Source organism: Spinacia oleracea, chromosome 6, assembly GCF_020520425.1.
Source record: "Spinacia oleracea cultivar Varoflay chromosome 6, BTI_SOV_V1, whole genome shotgun sequence".
Lineage (NCBI taxonomy): Eukaryota > Viridiplantae > Streptophyta > Magnoliopsida > Caryophyllales > Amaranthaceae > Spinacia > Spinacia oleracea.
Window position 1 is genome coordinate 42,212,279 of NC_079492.1, and position 23,220 is coordinate 42,235,498.

At 38.1% G+C, this 23,220-nt stretch overlaps 1 long non-coding RNA gene across 2 annotated transcripts; it reads right to left on the reverse strand.

Annotated features, from left to right (window-relative positions):
• Positions 1 to 10,435: 10,435 nt before the first annotated feature.
• On the reverse strand, positions 10,436 to 13,163 carry LOC130463947 (uncharacterized). Of its 2 annotated transcripts, none has more exons than XR_008924177.1 (2): positions 12,557 to 13,163; positions 10,436 to 11,678 (listed from the first exon to the last, which is right to left on the reverse strand). It is a non-coding gene; the product is annotated as an uncharacterized lncRNA (long non-coding RNA). The 2 variants fall into 2 exon arrangements; XR_008924176.1 differs by having other exon boundaries at positions 10,436 to 11,683.
• Positions 13,164 to 23,220: the final 10,057 nt, after the last annotated feature.

The window sequence follows — 23,220 nt, forward strand, 5'->3', positions numbered from 1 at the left end:
AAAGCCATTCTCCAATATGCTTGATTCCCATAGCTGCAGTGTGCGAGTTGTGCTTCGCTTGCGGCAGAGGTTTAGTTAATGGATCTGATATGTTGTCATCAGTTCCAATTTTGCTTATCTCGACTTCTTTTCTTTCAACGAACTCTCGTAGAAGGTGAAATCTACGAAGTACATGCTTGACTCTCTGGTGGTGTCTAGGCTCTTTTGCCTGTGCAATAGCTCCGTTATTATCACAATACAGGGCTATTGGTCCTTTAATGGAGGGGACTACACCTAGTTCTCCTATGAACTTCCTTAGCCATATAGCTTCCTTTGCTGCTTCATGTGCAGCAATGTACTCCGCTTCAGTTGTAGAATCCGCAATGGTGCTTTGCTTAGCACTTTTCCAGCTTACTGCTCCTCCGTTGAGGCAGAAGACAAACCCAGACTGTGATCTGAAATCATCTTTGTCGGTTTGGAAACTTGCGTCCGTATAGCCTTTAACAATTAATTCATCATCTCCACCATAGACCAGGAAGTCATCTTTGTGCCTTTTCAGGTACTTCAGAATGTTCTTGGCAGCAGTCCAATGCGCCTCTCCTGGGTCTGACTGGTATCTGCTCGTAGCACTGAGTGCGTACGCAACATCCGGGCGTGTACATATCATAGCATACATTATTGAACCAATCAATGATGCATATGGAATCCCATTCATTCGTCTACGCTCATCAAGTGTTTTTGGGCACTGAGTCTTGCTTAGAGTCATTCCATGAGACATGGGTAGGTAGCCTCGCTTGGAGTCCGCCATCTTGAACCTATCAAGCACCTTATTGATATAAGTGCTTTGACTAAGTCCAATCATCTTTTTAGATCTATCTCTGTAAATCTTGATGCCCAATATGTACTGTGCTTCTCCTAGATCCTTCATCGAAAAACATTTCCCAAGCCAAATATTGACAGAGTTCAACATAGGAATGTCATTTCCGATAAGCAATATGTCGTCGACATATAATACTAGGAAAGCAATTTTGCTCCCACTGACCTTCTTGTATACACAAGATTCGTCCGCGTTCTTGATGAAACCAAAGTCACTGACTGCTTCATCAAAACGTATATTCCAGCTCCTGGATGCCTGCTTCAATCCGTAGATTGACTTCTTTAGCTTGCATACCTTTTTAGCATTCTTTGGATCCTCAAAACCTTCAGGCTGTGTCATAAACACAGTTTCTGTTAAAACGCCGTTTAAGAAAGCAGTTTTGACATCCATCTGCCATATTTCGTAATCGTAATATGCAGCGATTGCTAACATTATTCGAATAGACTTTAGCATTGCAACTGGTGAAAAGGTTTCATCGTAATCCACACCGTGGACTTGCCTGTAACCTTTTGCAACCAATCTAGCTTTGAAAACTTCAAGTTTCCCATCCTTGTCCTTTTTCAGTTTGAAAACCCATTTGCTTCCAATGGCTTGGTAGCCATCTGGCAAATCGACCAAATCCCATACTTGGTTTTCAGACATGGAGTCTAATTCAGATTGCATGGCTTCTTGCCATTGCTTGGAGCTAGGGCTTGTCATAGCTTGCTTGTAAGTCGCAGGTTCATCACTTTCAAGTAATAGAACGTCATAGCTCTCGTTCGTCAAAATACCCAAGTACCTTTCCGGTTGAGATCTATATCTTTGCGATCTACGCGGGGTAACATTTCTAGATTGACCATGATTCTCACCAGATTCTTCTAAAGATCTCTGAGTTTCATCCTGAATGTCATCTTGAGCATTCTCTAGAGTTTGTTGTTCGACTCGAATTTCTTCGAGGTCTACTTTTCTCCCACTTGTCATTTTGGAAATGTGATCCTTCTCCAAAAAGACACCATCTCGAGCAACAAACACTTTGTTCTCAGATGTATTGTAGAAGTAATACCCCTTTGTTTCCTTTGGATAGCCCACAAGGATACATTTGTCAGATTTTGGATGAAGTTTGTCTGAAATTAATCGTTTGACGTATACTTCACATCCCCAAATCTTAAGAAAAGACACATTTGGAGGCTTTCCAAACCATAATTCGTATGGAGTCTTTTCGACAGCTTTAGACGGAGCTCTATTTATAGTGAGTGCAGCTGTATTTAGTGCATGTCCCCAAAATTCTAATGGAAGTTCGGCCTGACCCATCATTGACCTGACCATGTCTAGCAAGGTTCTGTTCCTCCGTTCTGACACACCGTTCCATTGTGGTGTTCCAGGAGGAGTCAATTCTGATAGAATTCCACATTCTTTCAGATGGTCATCAAATTCATAGCTCAGATATTCACCGCCTCTATCAGACCGCAGTGCCTTGATCTTCTTGCCTAATTGATTCTCTACTTCACTCTGAAATTCCTTGAATTTGTCAAAGGATTCAGACTTATGCTTCATTAGGTAGACATAACCATACCTACTGAAGTCATCAGTGAAAGTGATAAAGTAGCTGAAACCACCTCTAGCATTTGTACTCATTGGTCCACATACATCTGTATGGATTAAACCCAATAGTTCATTTGCTCTTTCTCCAACTTTAGGGAAAGGTTGCTTTGTCATTTTGCCAAGTAAACATGATTCGCATTTACCATAATCCTCTAAGTTAAATGGTTCTAGAATTCCTTCCTTTTGAAGTCTTTCTAAGCGTTTCAAGTTTATATGGCCTAATCGACAATGCCACAGATAGGTGAGATCTGAATCATCCTTTTTGGCCCTTTTGGTATTTATGTTATATACTTGTTTGTCGTGATCTAATAAATAAAGTCCATTGACTAATCTAGCAGATCCATAAAACATCTCTTTAAAATAAAACGAACAACTATTGTCTTTTATTATAAAGGAAAATCCCTTAGCATCTAAGCAAGAAACTGAAATGATGTTATTAGTAAGACTTGGAACATGGAAACATTCTTCCAGTTCCAAAACTAGCCCGGAGGGCAACGACAAATAGTAAGTTCCTACAGCTAATGCAGCAATCCGTGCTCCATTTCCCACTCGTAGGTCGACTTCACCCTTGCTTAACTTTCTACTTCTTCTTAGTCCCTGTGGATTGGAACATAAGTGTGAGCCACAACCTGTATCTAATACCCAAGAAGTTGAATTAGCAAGTATACAGTCTATAACGAAAATACCTGAAGATGGAACGACTGTTCCGTTCTTCTGATCTTCCTTTAGCTTCAAGCAATCTCTCTTCCAATGCCCCTTCTTCTTGCAGTAGAAGCATTCGGATTCAGAAGTGGGTTGACTGACCTTTCTCTTTGCAGATTTGGTGCCAGTTTGCTTAGTTGGGCTGGCCTTGTTGCCACCTTTCTTAGCATTCCTCTTCTTTCCAGATTTCTTGAACTTGCCCCCACGCACCATAAGCACATCCTGCTTATCACTTTTGAGCGTCTTTTCAGCGGTCTTCAGCATACCGTGAAGCTCAGTGAGCGTTTTGTCCAGACTATTCATACTGTAGTTCAGTTTGAACTGATCATACCCGCTATGAAGAGAATGGAGGATGGTGTCTATAGCCATTTCCTGAGAAAATTGCTGATCCAGCCGACTCATATTCTCAATGAGTCCAATCATTTTGAGAACATGTGGACTTATGGGCTCGCCTTTCTTAAGCTTGGTCTCAAGAATTTGCCTATGAGTCTCGAATCTTTCGACTCGAGCCAGATCTTGGAACATGTTCTTCAACTCACTGATGATTGTGAAAGCATCTGAGTTGATGAACGTTTTCTGCAGATCCGCACTCATGGTGGCGAGCATTAGACATTTCACATCCTTGTTGGCATCAATCCAACGATTGAGGGCTGCCTGAGTGACCCCGTCGCCTGGAGCTTCGGGCATCGCCTCATCTAGGACATACTCCTTTTCTTCCTGCATAAGAACTATTTGCAAGTTCCTTTGCCAGTCAAGGAAGTTTTTCCCGTTCAACTTCTCCTTTTCGAGAATTGATCGAATGTTGAATGAATTGTTGTTTGCCATATTAAAAACTACAATTGAAAAGAATAAACAAATAAATAACCATTCACAGTTTCTCTTAATAAACTTAAATTCTAGCATACATGCATAATTCAATGTTTATTAAGCATTTTATTCAAATTATGTGTTCCGGCAGGTGTGAATAAAATGATTCCAAGATCCTAAAATCATTGAAGAACTAAGCACAGTTTGTCGACTTAATCCTAGAACATTTTAGGTAAGCAAAAGCCTTTTGCTAATAGTCTAGAAACTATTCTTGGTTGATAGGTACGTCTAAGAACTTATTAGGTAAACCTATCGAATTTGCCACGACATAAAAGGACTCCTTACTTATATCGTTGAGTTTCACCAAAACTAACATGTACTCACAATTATTTGTGTACCTTGCCCCTTTAGGACCAATAAGTAACACCTCGCTGAGCGAAAACTATTACTAGATTGATGTAAAGGATATCCAAGCAAGTGTATATTTTGGCATGGCACCTTTTAACTCAATTTTTAAGTTTGGAACTTAAGGCTCTTACTATGTTGGTTAGATTTTAAGTGAACTAAAATCCTTAATCATGCAACATAATCAAGCTTTTGATCTCATGCATTTTAAGACATATTTAAAACAATAAATAACTTAAAACATGCATAAGATATTTGTGATCTAGTATGGCCCGACTTCATCTTGAAGCTTTGACTTCAAAGTCCGTCTTGAAAATCTCCGTGGGAGGCACCATTTTCTTCAAATAGGATAAGCTATAACTAATTACAACTATTTGATGGTTCGCAGACCATATTTGAATTGAAAAATAACTTTGGTACTTTAGACCAATTACATTCAAATTAATGGTACGCAGACCATATTTTCTATCCTATTTGGGCCATACTAGTCACTTCATAACCTGCAAAACAGTACATATACAATATATACCATTCACCCATTCATTATCATGAATGGCCCACATAGCTGGTTAGTAAAACACATTATGCATCACGTAAACATTTGCAGCAATTAATCAAGGGCACCAATAATCTACCAATTATTCAGTCCTTATTAATTCTAATCAAGTTGTTTTAACCTTAAGGATTTGTAGACCTAATCAAGAGTTTATGACTAAAAGCGCTCCCACTTAAACCAATAAATTCATATGCTTTACCAATTTTAAACATAAAAATGTATTTCTAGTCTAACCGGAAACATACAAATTTAATTAAAATTTAAAGCTCATATCAATTTATAATTGAATCAAAAATTTAATTTAATTTCAGTCGTATTTAAATTAATTCATGATTTTAATTTTAGTAAAATAATTAGAATAAATAACATTTATTATAATTATAATATTCAAAATTAAAATCCAAGAAAATAATTCAAATTATTAATTTTAAAATTAATTAAAATTACGTGTACTGAAATTTTCAAATTAAACATTCAAAACGATCTAATCGTAACGCAAACACCCTACGCGTTGCACGCCCATGGGCCGTACGCACACAGCCATTGCTGGCCATGTGCGCGCAGCCCATGCGCTCGTCGCATAGCTGCTGCTTCTCTATCGCAAGCCTCCGCACGCATTGGTGCTCGCTGCGCGCGCGCGACATCGCTCGCTGGGCGCGCGACATCGCTCGCTGGGCGCGCGAGCCATCGCTCGCTGGGCGCGCGACATCGCTCGCTGGGCGCGCGACATCGCTCGCTGTGCGCGCGAGCCATCGCTCGCTGGGGCGCGACATCGCTCGCTGGGCGGGCGACATCGCGCGCTGTGCGCGCGAGTAATGCTGGGCGCAGCGCTCGTGGCACGCGAGCTTGCGCTCGCTGCGCGCGAGGCTGCGCGCTCTTGTGCGAGGTAGCGCGCGTTGTGGCGCAGCTCGCTTGCTGCCCACACGCGACTGCCTTGGCTCGCCCTTCGCCCATGCCCATTCGTTCATTGCTCGTGGCACACGACACAAGGCAGGGCTGCTGCCTTGTGCTCGTGCACTACACCCTTGCTCATTGCATTCGTGCCGCACGGGCGACGAGCTCCCTTGCTCGTCGTCGCATGCCCGCATTATACAACACCCCTTAAGGGTAACACGAAGCGTCCATTGCTTTGTGCGTGCAAGTTTTATGAACGAATCGCATAAAATTTAAAATTTATATTTAAAATTAATGACAAATTAATAAATAATATTAATTTCATAATTTTAGGGCGAAAAATCGAAAATTTATTATCCAATTGATTTCCGATTGTTATGGATTCAAGTCTAGGTCATAAAAATTTAAAATTTATCGTAAATTTACAATTTTTATGGTGGTTTTTAATCATAGGTTTCTAATTAAATTACAATTAATTATGAAAATCAAATTAATTCTAAATTATTCTAATTTTCAACAAATTAATCATAATTACAAATTAGATTGCATAATTAACAAGACTAGGCATTCAAACTTGTTAAACATATGCAGTAGGTCAATCAAAAATTCAAGATTTATCAACAAGAATCGCAAATATTTAATTTAACATCTTAAATTTACGAAATTTTGCATTCGAAAAACTAAAACCTTCGAAAAGTCATAGTTAGGCTTCGAATTTGAGAATTCTGGGTTCGGCAGAAAAATACTGTTTTTGTCAAAATTTTTAGAATGCCTTTTACATGCGGAATTGACACAAAAATCACTCAATTTGGATGAGTAACGAAGAAACTGCCGAAAAACTGCGTACGTATAATTAAATAAACGCAATTTGCAATTAATTAACAATTACGAAAATTAATCACCCCTTTTAATTCTTGCAAATTTGTAATATTTAACCATGTTCATGCAATTTAGATTATGAAAATAATAAGGGGCTCGTGATACCACTGTTAGGTTATGATTCATATGACAGTTCATAAATCATGCGGAAAAACCATAAAGCCAGGAAACATATTATTTACACATAATCATTTAGCATAGTTTAGATGCATACTCTTTGTTGCGTGCCTTCCCTAGCTGCGCCCGAACCGAACAAGAACAAGTCTTTAGGACTCCAAGTGTCGTCCCTCCGTAGATAGTCCACAGCACGTCCGGATCCGCCTTAAGATTGACCAACTAGAATCGCCCTTAAGGTTCTAATATTTTCGGTTAGGTAGGCAAGAATATTGGCTGATTTTTCTGCTTAAAAATCTTAGTTTTGAATACTTAAAACTTGTGTATAAATAATGACCCCTAGGCCTTTATTTATAGAGTTATGGAAAAGGAATCGTAATCCTAGTAGGATACGAATTAATTGAAATTAGAATCCTACATGAATTCTATTTAATTAATTTATCCAATTAGGAATAGGAATTTAATCATACACTAACTCTTGTAGATTTAGGAATCACGCATGAGCACAAACTCACACACACACGGCAGCCACAAGGGCTGCCCATGCGCGTGCGAGCAGCAGCCCACGCAGCGCGGCCCACGCATCCGTGGCCTTGGCGCGCGCTGGGCCTGCCTTGCGGTAGGCCTGGCGCTGCCTTGGCTGGGCTTGTGGCGCGCGTGCTTGCTGGGCGATGGCCCGGCTTCGTGCTGGGCCTTCGTCCGGCAGGCCTCGTCCGATGCTAATTCGTACGATACGCTTCCGATTAAATTTCCAGTTCCGGAATTTATTTCCGATACGAACAATATTTAATATTTCCGATTCCGGAATTAATTTCCGTTTCGAACAAATATTTAATATTTCCGTTTCCGGAATTATTTTCCGATTCCGGTAATATTTCCGATTCTGACAATATTTCCGTTTCCGGCAATATTTCCGATTCTGGTAATATTTCCATTTCCAATAATATTTTCCGATACGTACCATGTTTCCGTTTCCGGCAACATCTACGACTTGGATAATATTCATATTTCCGATACGATCCATATTTCCGTTTCCGGCAATATCATCGTTTCCGGAGTATTCATTTCTTGCCTGTGACGATCTTAGCTCCCACTGAAACCAAGATCCGTCGGTTCCGAATATTCATAGATGGAGTATTTAATGCCATTAAATACTTGATCCGTTTACGTACTATTTGTGTGACCCTACGGGTTCAGTCAAGAGTAAGCTGTGGATTAATATCATTAATTCCACTTGAACTGAAGCGGCCTCTAGCTAGGCATTCAGCTCACTTGATCTCACTGAATTATTAACTTGTTAATTAATACTGAACCGCATTTATTAGACTTAACATAGAATGCATACTTGGACCAAGGGCATTATTTCCTTCAGTATTTAATGGCATTAAATACTCCATCTATGGATATTCGGAATCGACGGATCTTGGTTTCAGTGGGAGCTGAGATCGTCACAGGCAAGAAAAGAATACTCCGGAAACGATGATATTGCCGGAAACGGAAATATGGATCGTATCGGAAATATAAATATTATCCAAGTCGTAGATGTTGCCGGAAACGGAAACATGGTACGTATCGGAAAATATTATTGGAAATGGAAATATTGCCGGAAACGGAAATATTGTCAGAAACGGAAATATTATCGGAATCGGAAAATAATTCCGGAAACGGAAATATTAAATATTTGTTCGAAACGGAAATTAATTCCGGAATCGGAAATATTAAATATTGTTCGTATCGGAAATGAATTCCGGAATCGAGAATTTAATCGGAAGCGTATCGTACGAATTAGCATCGGACGAGGCATGCCAGACGAAGGCCCAGCACGAAGCCGGGCCATCGCCCAGCAAGCCAAGCGCAACAACCACACGCCAAGCATACGACCAGGCCAAGCGCTAAAGCCAGGCCCAACCGTAGCTTGGGCGCGCGCGCGGGCAAGGCTGCGGCAGTGGTACTTGCGCTGTGCGCTCGGCGTGGGCCGCAAGGCCTGCGTGCGGGCGTGCGGTGCTTGTGCGCCACTCGTGTGTGTTACTCGGAATCCTAAGGCTACCGGGATTCGCAATATGATTAAATCTAATCCTAATATATAAACTTTGTTTAATTAGAATCCTAGTAGGGTTGTAATTAAATAGATTTGTATTCTAATAGGATTATAATTCCTTTCCGTAAACTCTATAAATAAGTGCCTATGGTCACATATTTACAACGAGTTTTTTTTTTAAGTATTCAAAGTGAGTTTTTGTGAGAAAAATTCAGTCACACATTTGCCTAAAAGTGCCGAAAATTAATAGTACCTTAAGGGCGATTCTAGTTGGTCAATCTTAAGGCGGATCCGGACGTGCTGTGGACTATCTACGGAGGGACGACACTTGGAGTCCTAAAGACTTGTTCTTGCTCGGTTCGGGCACAGCTAGGGAAGGCACGCAACAAAGATTATGCATCTAAACTGTGCTAAATGATTATGTGTAAATAATATGTATTCCTGGCTTAATGGTTGTTTCCGCATGATTTATGAATTGTCATATGTATCATAACCTAACAGGCTCAATCTTGAAGGTCTCAGCTGCAATATAAGGCATGATCGCCTTTGGTAGCATGGACAGACTTGGCTTAGAAAAGTCTGTAAGCCGTGGGGTAGGTGGCGGTAGTAGAGTTTCGTCACCCATCTCTATCTCTGAAACTGAATCTGTATCTGAAGGAAAAAGATCGCCAATATTATGATCAGAATCAGAGTAATTCCCACACTGTGCAATGAAAGTTCTTCGTCTACGAAAGGTTCTTTCGGGCTCAGGATCGAATGGAGTAAGATTACTAGTACCTACGGTCCTGGGCATAGACAAAGACTACAAAACAATGTGAGATCCGGTCTCAAGGAACGTGAGTTCCTTGAGTAGTAACAAACAATAATCTAGGATAAGCAATCAACAACAGAAAATAAAACCGTCTCCCCGGCAACGGCGCCAAATTTTGACAGGCTAAAGTCGTATCACCTAATCAAAAATAACCTAAGGTCCACTAGCTAGGTAGCAAGGGAAGTCAGGATCGAATCCACAGGGAGACAGACGTTCTTTCTACTATTAATTAATTAAACTAAACTAATGGGAACAAGATTTGGTTGATTGTTTGTAAACTAACGCTACGAACGATAATAATATAAGTATGAATCAATATATTAAGGAAATCTAAGGCATAGGTTCACCAGCAATTAACAATCCAGGACAATGAACAATCACGATAATCAACAAATTAATTAATTAGACTAGCATGCTCTCTCGAATCGATACTAGTCATAGACTTGGAGTTAACGGGCTCTCGCTACTTATTAATCCCAATTCTACCTATTGACACAAGCCTAAACATCAAATTGCATCTCTCGAATTTTAACTTGATATTGCATAACTACGCAATTAAACCTGCGCAAATCTAATTGAATAGTGGAATAAACCAATCAATAGGAATTAATCACAATATCGATAATCACAATTATTCAAAGTCCCATCATATTAATTCATGGATCCCCAAACCCTAGAAATTAAACTACTCAAGCATGTTGACAATAAACAAAGCAATTAGCATAATTGAAAACATAATTAAAGCAAAAGAAATGAATGAAATAAAGAACAATACCTAATTGAAGAACAATGGAATAATAAAGTTTGAACTTTTAATTGGAAATAAAACTAAGTGTTTGGGACAAATTAGAGAGAAAACTAAGCTTAGGAAAATAAACTAAGTGTTTGATACTAGAAAAATAATGTGTCTCTAAAAATATAAGGTGCTAGTATTTATAGTTTGCCCAAAATACAAGCCATAAACCGGAAAGAAAACTCGCGCATAAGTGCAGGAGGTTGGCGTCGCCCGATCGGGCGTCGCTTCGCCCGATCGGGCTATGCACTCGATAGTCGGCCCGATCGGGCCAAAATCCGCCCGATCGGGCGGTTTGCGAACTCTCCACATAAGCTTCCGGATGACCGCCCGATCCGGATCAGGCGAGCTGCGCCCGATCGGGCGCGCGTTGATGAGTCCAATTTGCTTCAATTCCGCCCGATGGTTGCATTTCGCCCTCAGCTTCTAGAGCGATTTGCAATCTTCAATATAACTCGCCCATATCACTGAGTCTGACTCTCGGGGCTCAACCATAAGCATACAAGGCTCCCGAAAGTCGACGATGGAGGTCCCGAACTTCCTCGGGCTCATATAGTGGCCTGGATCAACATGAAACGGGTCTAAAAAGACCAATTTCTCATAATCAAACCTGAAACTCAAGGCACACTCAATAACACACATTAGTACTAGAAACGGCTCCTAAGAGCACGTTTGACACATAAAAAGTACTAAGGGACGGGGGTGAAACACTATATAAAACGCACATATCACTTAACCATCAATTTACCTAATTCGAGATTAACTTTTGTTCATGACACTTCTTAATATTTTATATTCATTTACATACTTCATAATTAACCATGTCATTGTTTTATTTACAACTCAACTTGGAGTATTCTCGACGGGTTCTATCCCCAAAGCGCACAGTCTTATCTCACTCACAACTCACAAGCATTTACAATTCCAAAACCGTTTCATTTTACCGATCAAGAAATCAATCAATAAATCATTTCATTTATACAAAATAAAAAATCAAATTTATTTGCAAAGCGCAAATTCAATTACCAAAGAATAATTTAACTTTTTAATGCACAATTTAAAATCAATACATATATACATATACATATTACTTGAAACACACAATACAATTTCAAACATCGAAGATGGTTGGACAATGTGTACCTTCAATCACAACATAAAAAAAAACTCCAAAGCTACTCACTTGATCACGACTCTCCGTATAATCCCATACTTCGATTCACCTTAGTCGTTCTGCATTCACTTACCTCAACATACAAGTACATGAATCAATACACTTTCCCTCAACTTGAGTTAAAGCTCCATATCATTCTTTTAAAAAAAAAAAATTCTTAATTGATTGCCAAAATCTTGTCTTAGAAACTAGTATGCCATATTCTATTTTAAGGAAATCGAATTGAACTTTCTAAACAACAATTGTGATTGGAAAATCATATAGTTTGATAATATTCGATTCACAAACTTGTAAGTGCGACTAAATCAAAATAAATAATAATAGAAATCTTAATTACGTCATCATTTACAAGATATTCTCAAAACAAAAATAATAACATGGATTTTCAATTAATTAATCGAATTTACTTAATAAATTAACTGAAATTGTTTTTGTATACTCACAATATATGCCAATTTGATTCCAATACATCATTACAATCTAACTTGGATAAACTTAAATCAGTGAGAAAGGAATTGGGCTTCAAAAGGTCTTGCGCGCACAAGGTGTACAATAAATTTATTGTACACTAAGATAACTTTTATACAGTTTTTTGTAACTTTAACCTATTTTTCTGTAACTTTTATATTATAAAATTAAAAATTTGATAGATAAACATTTTATAGGGTTAATAATTAATTTATACATTATTAGTGATTTTGAAGAAATAATTTTTATTCAAATGAAAAAATTTATCATTAAAAAATAGATAACTTTTACATATATAAATGTAACTTTTAAGCATTTTAAGTCAACTTTTACTCCGGTGTAAAATATTTATTGTACACCCATTATAAATAAGAATTTGTGATTGGGCTTTATACTCTTAATTTAAATGGAAGAGTAAGAAAGACTAGGAAAGATCAACCTCGCATAAACAACACTCCATCAACAACAACAACTGTACCTCGGTAGCCACCGTGGAGCTCCGGCGAGCAGGGATGAGAGAATAAGAGGCAGGGGAGGGCAGAGGAGTGAGGTAGAGTATAGATGATACCATGAGCAAGAGCAGCAACACCAACCAACAACCCCAGCCACCACAACAGCGGCCGCCGGGATAGAGAGGCCGGCGCACCCAAACAACAAGAAGAGAGAGAAAATATGTGAGTTAGGGTTTATGGTCTTAAATCAAATTAATCAATCAATTAAGGAATTGAAGGAGTTAAAATTAATTACCATTTTCACGATGGAGTGAGTGACGGTGGGTCGGAGGCCACTACTAGTTGTGGCGGCGGCAGCAAAAGAGAAGATCGAGAGAGAGATGAAGGAAGAATAAGAGAGGGTAAGAACTCTTTCATTAACAACAACAACACCCAACAAATACATCAACAATATTATAGGCGGCGGGAGGGAGGAGATGAAGGAGTGGTGGTCGGCTGCTCAACCGTGCTTGTGAACGGAGAGGAGGAAGCCGAGCATGATGAGGAGAGAGAGAAAGAGTGGTGAGAGGGTGTGAGAGGGAGTGACGGTTTAGTGAGGACCAAAACAATAAGAAAATGAAAAGGGTCCATTGATTTTTCTAGAGATGTCTAGCTCATTGAGAACGAAATAAAATAAAATAAAGAGAATTGGATTGACATAATTAAGTTAACAATATAATATTTAGTTTTTAAGCTAAAATATAAGTAGCGTTAATCACTTAAATAAAATATATATATATATATATATATATATATATATATATATATATATCCATACAAATTTTAAATTCTATAAATTTTGATTCATTTAGGAAAATAGTTGTCTAACTAAGTTGCTAATTCGATTTTAAAATAGAAATCTTAGTTTAATAATTACTCATCGATGTTAAGCAAAATATTTTAGAATAACGAACTCGAAATCCCAATTTATGAATCAACTTCAAGAGTGGTTTAAGAGCAAAATGAAGATAATAAATATACTTTAATACCAAATTAAAAGTTGCTGAAAACCAGGGCTATTACATACAATAATCACAGATTCAAGATCTGTAACCTTGTGACCATAAAGAAGATCCGCTTTTGACAGAATTTGCATCCCTTTTGCACTCATGTGACCAAGCCTCATATGCCATAACTTGGTCATGTTTTCCTTATCAATTTACGAGGATGCAACAACAACAGAACCTGATAACAAGAACCTTGAAGAAAATACAAGGTACCACGTTTTACACCTTTCAGAACCACATTCGAACCCTTGCAGACATGTAGAACTCCACCTTCACCTTGAAAACGGAAACCCTTGTTGTCTAACATACTAACATCATTCAATGTGCAGAATTTACCATCATGTGTCCGAATTTTAATCGAGCCTACTCCAACCGCTTACAAACAGAACTATTAGCCATAGAAATATCGCCACCGTCTATTTGCTCGTAGGTTGTAAACCACTCCCTGCGCGGGCATACATGGTAAGACGCTCCAGAGTAAAGGATCCACACATCATTGTGATGCATGTGCTCATCAGCAACTAGAGAAATATACTCTTCAGAATTGGTATCAGCTACTGCAGCAGTACCTGGCGATATATCATGTTGCCTCTTCTTCTTGGGACAATCAGATTCCCAGTGTTCCTTCTCCTTACAGTAATTACGGACATCATTAGGTTTAGGACCTGTAGAAACTGGTTTCTTGAATTTCCTCTTCCCCGAATTTCCATGCCCATAACTCCCACTGGCTACTAACCTAGCAGCCTAATTATCTGTGCCTGTACCAGTCGCACTATGGCGCAGCTCTCTAGAATGGAGGGACTATCTAACCTCCTCTAAAGAAATAGTATCTCTACCAACAATAAACGATTGCACGAAATTTTCATACGATAATGGTAAAGAAACTAACAGAATTAAGGCAGCATCCTCATCTTCAATTTTAACATCAATATTACGCAATTCCAATAAAATTGTGTTTAATTGATCTAAGTGATCTCGGGGAGGCATACCTTCCTGCATCCGCAGGCTGAAGAGACGTTGCTTCATAAGAAACTTATTGGTTAAGAAATTTTTCATATACAGACTCTCGAGCTTAACCCACAAACCTTGCCACTAGTAGAAAAATATTGATTTGAGGCGTCACTTTTATATTGATTTGCGGCGTTTTAGGCGTAGCAGCAAATAGAGTGGCAACAAATGAATGGTATTGATTTGCGGCGTTAAAAAATGCCTCAAATCAATCATTCATTTGCGGCGCCATTAAACAAAAATGCCTCAAGTTATATGAATTTTATGGCGGCGTTTCTACCTGAACGCCTCAAACTTTGGTAAAATTACGGGAGTTTATACGCCGCAAATAATTTGTAATTTTTTTTTAATAAATAATATATTTTTTGTGAACTAAACAATCCCAAAAATATAAAACCTGTACTCACGCCACATTTCTACAACTTTCAAAAGTGTCATCAACCACCAATAACTTCCAAGAAACTTTGATTTTTACATATAAGTTAACCATCATATGTTTACAAAATAAACCACCTAAATAGTTTCAAGTCTATAATAAATATATCTTTTACACTTCACACGTTACAAAATTTCACCAAAAATATAATAAGGCAATTATATATGATTTTAATAGCATGAAACATCCACAAAAAGAGATCGATGAAGCGTTAATTACACACAATGTTCGGTGAAGTATGATGCCCATTTGTCTCATATTTCATCAATTTGCTCATCGGTGAAAGGATCTCCACTCATTGATGTGCAAACCTAACAAAATAATATATACATCATAAAATTAGTTATCTTCGGTTAGATTCAATACTGATGCCCATGTCAAGTTGTCAACTTATCCAGTTCTCTAGTAACGGGATAAAGCAGAATGTGCGACGATGTTACGCTGAAAAGATCTAGTTTCATGCAAGAATGAAATTCTTGACATATGATTTTACCATTTGTCAGAGGATTTAGCAAAGATTCATATTTGCTGTTATAGTTTTTGTAGTTTTCCAACTTGTTTATAGTTAGGTGTTCTGTGTGCCTTACGGTTATAAACCCTTTAAATGTTTAATATACTTAGTATTAGGTTACTTAGACTCATTCCCATCTACTTTGGTCAAGTTATGCGCGTTTAAGGCTTTATTGATCAATAAAGGTCATATTTTGACCGTTATAGTCGTTTTTGCTCCCAACTCTAACCCATGAATTTAGATTGGTATTCTAAACCCTTTAAATGTTTAATATGCTTAGTATTAGGTTACTTAGACTCATTCCCATCTACTTTGGTCAAGTTATTCACGTGTAAGGCTTTATTGATCATTATAGGTCATTTTTTTACCATTATAGTCGTTTTTGCTCCCAACTCTAACCCGTGAACTTAGATTGGTATTCTAAACCCTTTAAATGTTTAATATACTTAGTATTAGGTTACTTAGACTCATTCCCATCTACTTTGGTCAAGTTATGCACGTTTAAGGCTTTAATGATCATTATAGGTCATATTTTGACCGTTATAGTCGTTTTTGCTCCCAACTCTAACCCGTGAACTTAGATTGGTATTCTAAACCCTTTAAATGTTTAATATACTTAGTATTAGGTTACTTAGACTCATTCCCATCTACTTTGGTCAAGTTATGCACGTTTAAGGCTTTAATGATCATTATAGGTCATATTTTGACCGTTATAGTCGTTTTTGCTCCCAACTCTAACCCGTGAACTTAGATTGGTATTCTAAACCCTTTAAATGTTTAATATACTTAGTATTAGGTTACTTAGACTCATTCCCATCTACTTTGGTCAAGTTATGCACGTTTAAGGCTTTAATGATCATTATAGGTCATATTTTGACCGTTATAGTCGTTTTTGCTCCCAACTCTAACCCGTGAACTTAGATTGGTATTCTAAACCCTTTAAATGTTTAATATACTTAGTATTAGGTTACTTAGACTCATTCCCATCTACTTTGGTCAAGTTATGCACGTTTAAGGCTTTAATGATCATTATAGATCATATTTTGACCGTTATAGTCGTTTTTGCTCCCAACTCTAACCCGTGAACTTAGATTGGTATTCTAAACCCTTTAAATGTTTAATATACTTAGTATTAGGTTACTTAGACTCATTCCCATCTACTTTGGTCAAGTTATGCGCGTTTAAGGCTTTAATGATCATTATAGGTCATATTTTGACTGTTATAGTCGTTTTTGCTCCCAACTCTAACCCGTGAACTAATATTGGTATTCTAAACCCTTTAAATGTTTAATATACTTAGTATTAGGTTACTTAGACTCATTCCCATCTACTTTGGTATAGTTATGCGCGTTTAAGGCTTTATTGAACAATAAAGGTCATTTTTTTACCGTTATAGTCGTTTTTGCTCCCAACTCTAACCCGTGAACTTAGATTGGTATTCTAAACCCTTTAAATGTTTAATATACTTAATATTAGGTTACTTAGACTCATTCTCATCTACTTTGGTCAAGTTATGCGCGTTTAAGGCTTTATTGATCAATAAAGGTCATATTTTGACCGTTATAGTCCTTTTTGCTCCCAACTCTAACCCGTGAACTTAGATTGGTATTCAAAACCCTTTAAATGTTTAATATACTTAGTATTAGGTTACTTAGACTCATTCCTATCTACTTTGGTCAAGTTATGCACGTTTAAGGCTTTATTGATCATTATAGGTCATTTTTTGACCGTTATAGTCGTTTTTGCTCCTAACTCTAACCCGTGAACTTAGATTGGTATTCTAAACCCTTAAAATGTTTAATATACTTAGTATTAGGTTACTTAGAATCATTACCATCTACTATGGTCAAGTTATGCGCGTTTAAGGCTTTAATGATCATTACAGGTCATATTTTGACCGTTATAGTCGTTTTTGCTCCCAACTCTAACCAGTGAACTTAGATTGGTATTTTAAACCAAATTAAAACATAACCAAATTAAAATCCAAAAATAAATTAAACTATATAACAAGGATAACACCCTTACCTTCTCTAAGTCTGAAACATCATTGCAGCAAGAGACTAAATCAAACATGTACCGCATTACGTAAATCCACACTCAAGGCCTCCCTTTTGTTGAGCGCACTAGAAACAAGGGTAGAATTTAGATTAAGTAAAAATGGAATATATACAAACTATAAATATCAAATAATTTTTACGTGGGCAGTTACCTCCACATATTTCCATAAAGGCTCTTTCCTGTTGACACGGTTGCCACACATCTTGTACCTTGTAAAAAAACTAGAAATTCCCAATTAATCTTAAGTTATTGCTTGGTTATATCCTTAGATGGATACTTGATAAAAACATAATTACATAACGAAAAAACTAAAAGGACTTACTGTCTCACTATTGTCTCCATCTTTATCTTTCGACCTAAACTCAAGCAAATGGAATCGAAGTGATATATGGTGCAATTTTTTACAGATATTGCAAGGAGCATCCAATGGTCGCTGGATCCAATAACAATTCCATTACCATTTTAATAATATAAGTAAGAATATGAGCAACACAGCAGGCGCAACAACTTAAAACAACAACATATGCACTGACTTAGAACAGTAACTATCAGACAGCATCAACTTAGCATATATAACTGATCATGCATAGCAGCAGCAACTTAGCATAACAATAGCAGCATATAACAAGAACTTCAGAAGCAATAATACATCAGACATATCAGATAGCAACATCACAATACATCAGAACTGAAGCAACAACAACAGTGTGGCAGCAACACAATACAACAGAATTGAATGCCATTTCAAAAGAGTAGCAGCAGCAGCATAATAAAAAGAACATCAGATGTATTATTGCTGCTGAAAGTCTGGCTACTTGCAAGAGAGTTCATTGGTAAACGGTGACTGAGTAATGTAGTTTAGAAGATGAAATGCAGCTAGAAATTGGTAAACGGTGACTGAGTATTGGATCAAAGGCAATCTGCTGCCCCTCCCATTGTAGTAGTTATTCAATCTGTACACCGTGCATCTGCTTTCGCCTATTTTTATTTTGTGAACACCATTTACTCCTTGGTCTCATGATAAGAGCTAGGCTTTTGACATTTAGCGGTATGACTAAACATAAATACCACTCAAAACTGGCGACATTATACATACACATAAACATTTTGTCAGTGATAGATTAACATCATGGGACACTATTTCTCAAGGCAATCAACCCCAATAAAATTCTAAACAAGAAATTTCAAGCATAACAGAATTGAAGGAGCACAATACAGCAGAACTAAAGCAACAAAGACAGCGTAGCAGCAGCACAATACAATAGAATTGAAGCAACAAACGAACTCATTTCATACTTACTTTTCAAAAATAGGTGCCAGAACAAACTCATTTCTGGATTTTACTGATTCGTTCATTGCTTTGAAAATGTATGCGTTGACTTCCTCTGTGCTTGATTTTATTTTTGTGTCAGAAGTAGTGTCTGGACATAGCCACCCAACTTTGGAAGCCTTGTCATTTGAGTTCAATTCATGTTGGAGTGCTCTGAGCGGTCGATTATTGAATAGGTTACATGATTTACGTGAAAGAAAGTTAAATCTATTACCTACTTGAGATTAAAAAAAATTACCTCATGAAAACTTGAATAATGGATATATTTAGCTTTGCTCCTCTTAAGAACTATGAAATATCATTCTTGTCTACTTGAATTTTTCCATTTTCATTGTAATGGAACGAGGTACCATCTAGAATCACTTCAAAAGAATCACCATCTGGCATGGAGGCAACAAATGTCCGCAACCACTCACATTCTTGACTAAGGGAATATACAATTGTATCGGGAATATCCGGGCTTTTTCGAGAAGCCGACAAGCCAGAGGCTAGTTCATTGCTAAAAATTAATCATCTCTGGCGACATCCGCTTCAACTTCTTAACTTTCGGTGTCGCCTAAAAATTAAAATTAAAGAATATAAACTATAATCGATAACATGATTGGTGAATATGAAATACATATAATTGAATAAATACAATTAGAATCTTATTACCTCAACTGAAAACCTAATTAATGTAGTAGGCCATTGCACATATGTACCAATAGCATTCTCCATTGCCTCAATTTCGAACGCCGGAACAGGAACAGGAAGTGGCAAGCCCAAGAATTCATCTGGCACTTTCTGAATTTTCACCTTCAAATGACCGGGAAGTAATGGTATAGTGTGACAAACTTCATTCTCACGAGGTGGATATGCGGTAGCACTCGCCACATCATACATTGCTCCAGATTCCGGGTCTTTAAGTAGAAGTTGGCATGTAGTTTCTACCTGGGTAAAGATTTTTATCACATTAGACATATATATTAGAGATAAGTAAACTTCAAATAAGTTTACACAAAATAAGGCAAAACATTTGCACTTCAACACTGGTCAACTTTGACTAGATTCTTGAAAAAGTCAACTCTGGTCAACTTTGACATGAACCTCAAAAAAGTCAACCCTGTTGACCAGAACTAACAACAGAATGGCATCAGATTTGCAATGTGAATTTGATTCCTAGACACATATATTAGATTTTTTTTCTAATTAAGTCGGAATTTTGGGATATGTTTGTGTATTGGGATTCTATAACTTTAACTTGTATGATACGGCGTCTAATGCTCAATTTTTAACAGAACTTTGTGAATTGGATTAAAGTGCCACTCTCAGTGCATTGGCTGCTGAACAACTTGGTCAGTTTTCCGGACATGTGCATCACTACACTGCTGTCCTGTAGCAGCACTGCACTGCTGTCCTGTAGCAGCACTGCACTGCTGTCCTACTGTGCACTGCACTGCTGTCCTACTGCAAGCAGTGCAATGCACAGCAGGACAGTAGTGCAATGATGCTGTGATGCAGTGGTGCAGTGCTGCTGTGAAGTAGACAAGTGGATCAGTGCTGCAGTATAGTGGTTCTCGTATAGCTCAAAAAACCGGGCATTACTCTAGCTATGAAAATCTTGAGTCTAGAAAAAGCTAGAATCTGTATGCATAAGCTCATAATAGACATTCAGTGAGTGATAAGTTACCTCGAAGGGCGGCAGAACCTCCTCCAACTCAGATGGCAGAGCCTTCTCATGGGGTAGCTCAATTTGCCTGGGTGGTGAACGTTGAGAGCGGTTCGAAGGAGTTGTTGAAGGCAATGTGGTACTTAAACCCATAGATTCTAAAATGGAAGGGAGATTGGCCTTCATGCTAGCCTTTAACTCTTCTCTCATTTCCTCCCGAAGTTCCTCCCGAAGTTGTGCTTTTATTGTCTCATGATCAGACTTAGGCTTTGATGTTGCCTTTCCAAACGCCCTTTTGACCCCGACATTCACCCCTCCAAATCCACGTGCCCGGCCCAAATGATCTGACTTCCCAAGAGCCTCGGATAAGGCATCTTGGTTCCGATGTGGAGTAAATTCCCCTTTTGCTTGCTTTTCTTTAATCTCCAGCTGTTCATAGTTGTTATATAAAAGAATAGGCATCAAAACTTATACACAAGCAAACCAACAAAGGAAGCACTATAAGCACCATTGATCTAAAAAAAGTATCGATCACAGGCTCTAGTTCATATAATAAGTGGCAAGATATTAACTCCATTATCATTCAGTGTATCACATTATGAACTAGACTTTATCTCGTGGGCCGCATATAGAAAATCACAAGAATTGAATTACTTACATATTTGTCAGCAATTGCCTTCGTTTTGGGCTTTGGGATAGATCTTTTTCCTGTTTTTTTGTCTTTCTTATGCATTGAACAATACCAATCATCACCTCGATTTTGTTCAGAATTTGGGTAAAAGCCCTCGTGGATCCATATTTTCCGAGCATCTTCATAGTTATATTGTCCCAAGTGATGAGGATTATCATTCGATTTTGCACTCTTTTGGGCCTTTTGACGCTTAAGCTAACAAACATAAATTTTTACGTTAGTTTCATACCATAGCCAATTATACACATCATACAAAATAGTGAAATATAAACTTACCACTGCTATGTCAGATGTTTTTGACTTTTTAAATGTCTCCCAATCTTCTCGTTGGATGTTTTTCCAAATCTCATATGGTTGACGATTGACCTCATTTTTGCTCAACTTTCTTGTAAAAATAATATGGCCACTCACTAGCTTTCCCTTGAAGTCCATGAATATCTTAGCTACATTAGAGAGGAAATTCTTTTTGATTACTGGATCATCTTCAAGGTGGAATCTTGCCTGCACGTTTAAAACAAAACAATCAAGAGATGGCAGGAATACAGTCTGAAATAGCTGAAATAAAGGCTGAACTACCGAACTACTGAACTAATGAACTAGCTGAAATACAGGCTGAACTACTGAACTAGCTGACCTACTGAACTAGCTGAACTACTGAACCAGGTTCACTGCTGAACCTGCTGCCCTACTGAAGCTGAACTACTGAACTAGCTGAACTACTGAACTACTGAACTAGCTGAACTACTCAACCCAGCAGGGCCTGACACAAAACAGAGTGGCCGGGCTAGGCATGGACCAGGACTGTTAAGGACCGCGACCTGCATGCGAGAATGAGGCCCTGCTGAAGAATGAGGCTGGAATACACGATATACAACTGTAGTTTCTAAACAGACCTAGAACACGAGACAAAAACTAAAACACTCAGATAATTAATTAACAGCAACCATCAGCTGTACTAAAACTAAACTACAAATCCTGATTAGTCCTAAATAATCAACCAGTAATCCAAAGCTAATGTGACACTGCTGCCCTATATCTCAAGCCTTAAACAACACTGACAGATGAACCAGTAATACATATGTGAGTGAACAAAACAAATAACTAAACTACTGAACTAGATGAACCTGCTGCCCCTATATCTCAAGCCTTGAACTACACCGACAGCATTAATTGCCAAGAGCATGTCAAGTAGAAGCAAGTATGCTCACTCAACATGTAGCCCAAACATCAAAAGAATCGCTGGACAATGATCATGCCAGCTGAAACAGAAAAACCAGCTAACATATTCTAAGCAGCTCAACAGAAACCAGAGGCAAAATGAATAAAAAATAACCCCAAACCTTCCCAACTTCTACAAAATCACACTAAATCAAGTAGAAACCAACGACCGGGCTGTTTAAAATTTCAAAAAATAAAGGCAGTAGGTATAGAAAAATGAAAAAAAAGAATAATTTTAGCACTTACCATTGTGTCCTCCCATAATTTACTCCTTAAACCTTGACTAACACTTGGCCAATCCCAATTAATATTCAACTTGCGACTACACAAATCGATTTGTTGACCATACTTCAATCTCCATTTGTCGGATGGACACAAAAGGCTGTCAAACTGCAGGAACATGGGCCCGGTCTTTCCTAGCCCTTTTGTCGGACCCCTAGCTTTTCCTGATCCCCTTCCCCTACCCTTGCCTTTCTTGCTACCTGACTCCTCTGTAGGATGATTAGTATCAACTCCGAGAAGGGCAGCAGCATCAGCCAGCTCCTCAAACTCATCAAGTCGACGCAAATACTCGTCATTAGCTATATCTCACTAGTGGAAAAAATACCTGTTGAGGGGGGCATTTTGGGTTTATTGAGGCGAACAAGGCCCGCTGCGACAGACGTAGCTTCAACAGCTCAGTGATCTGTTGAGGCGGGCTTTGTTCGCCTCAACAGGTGATCTGTTGTGGGGGGCTTTCAAAAG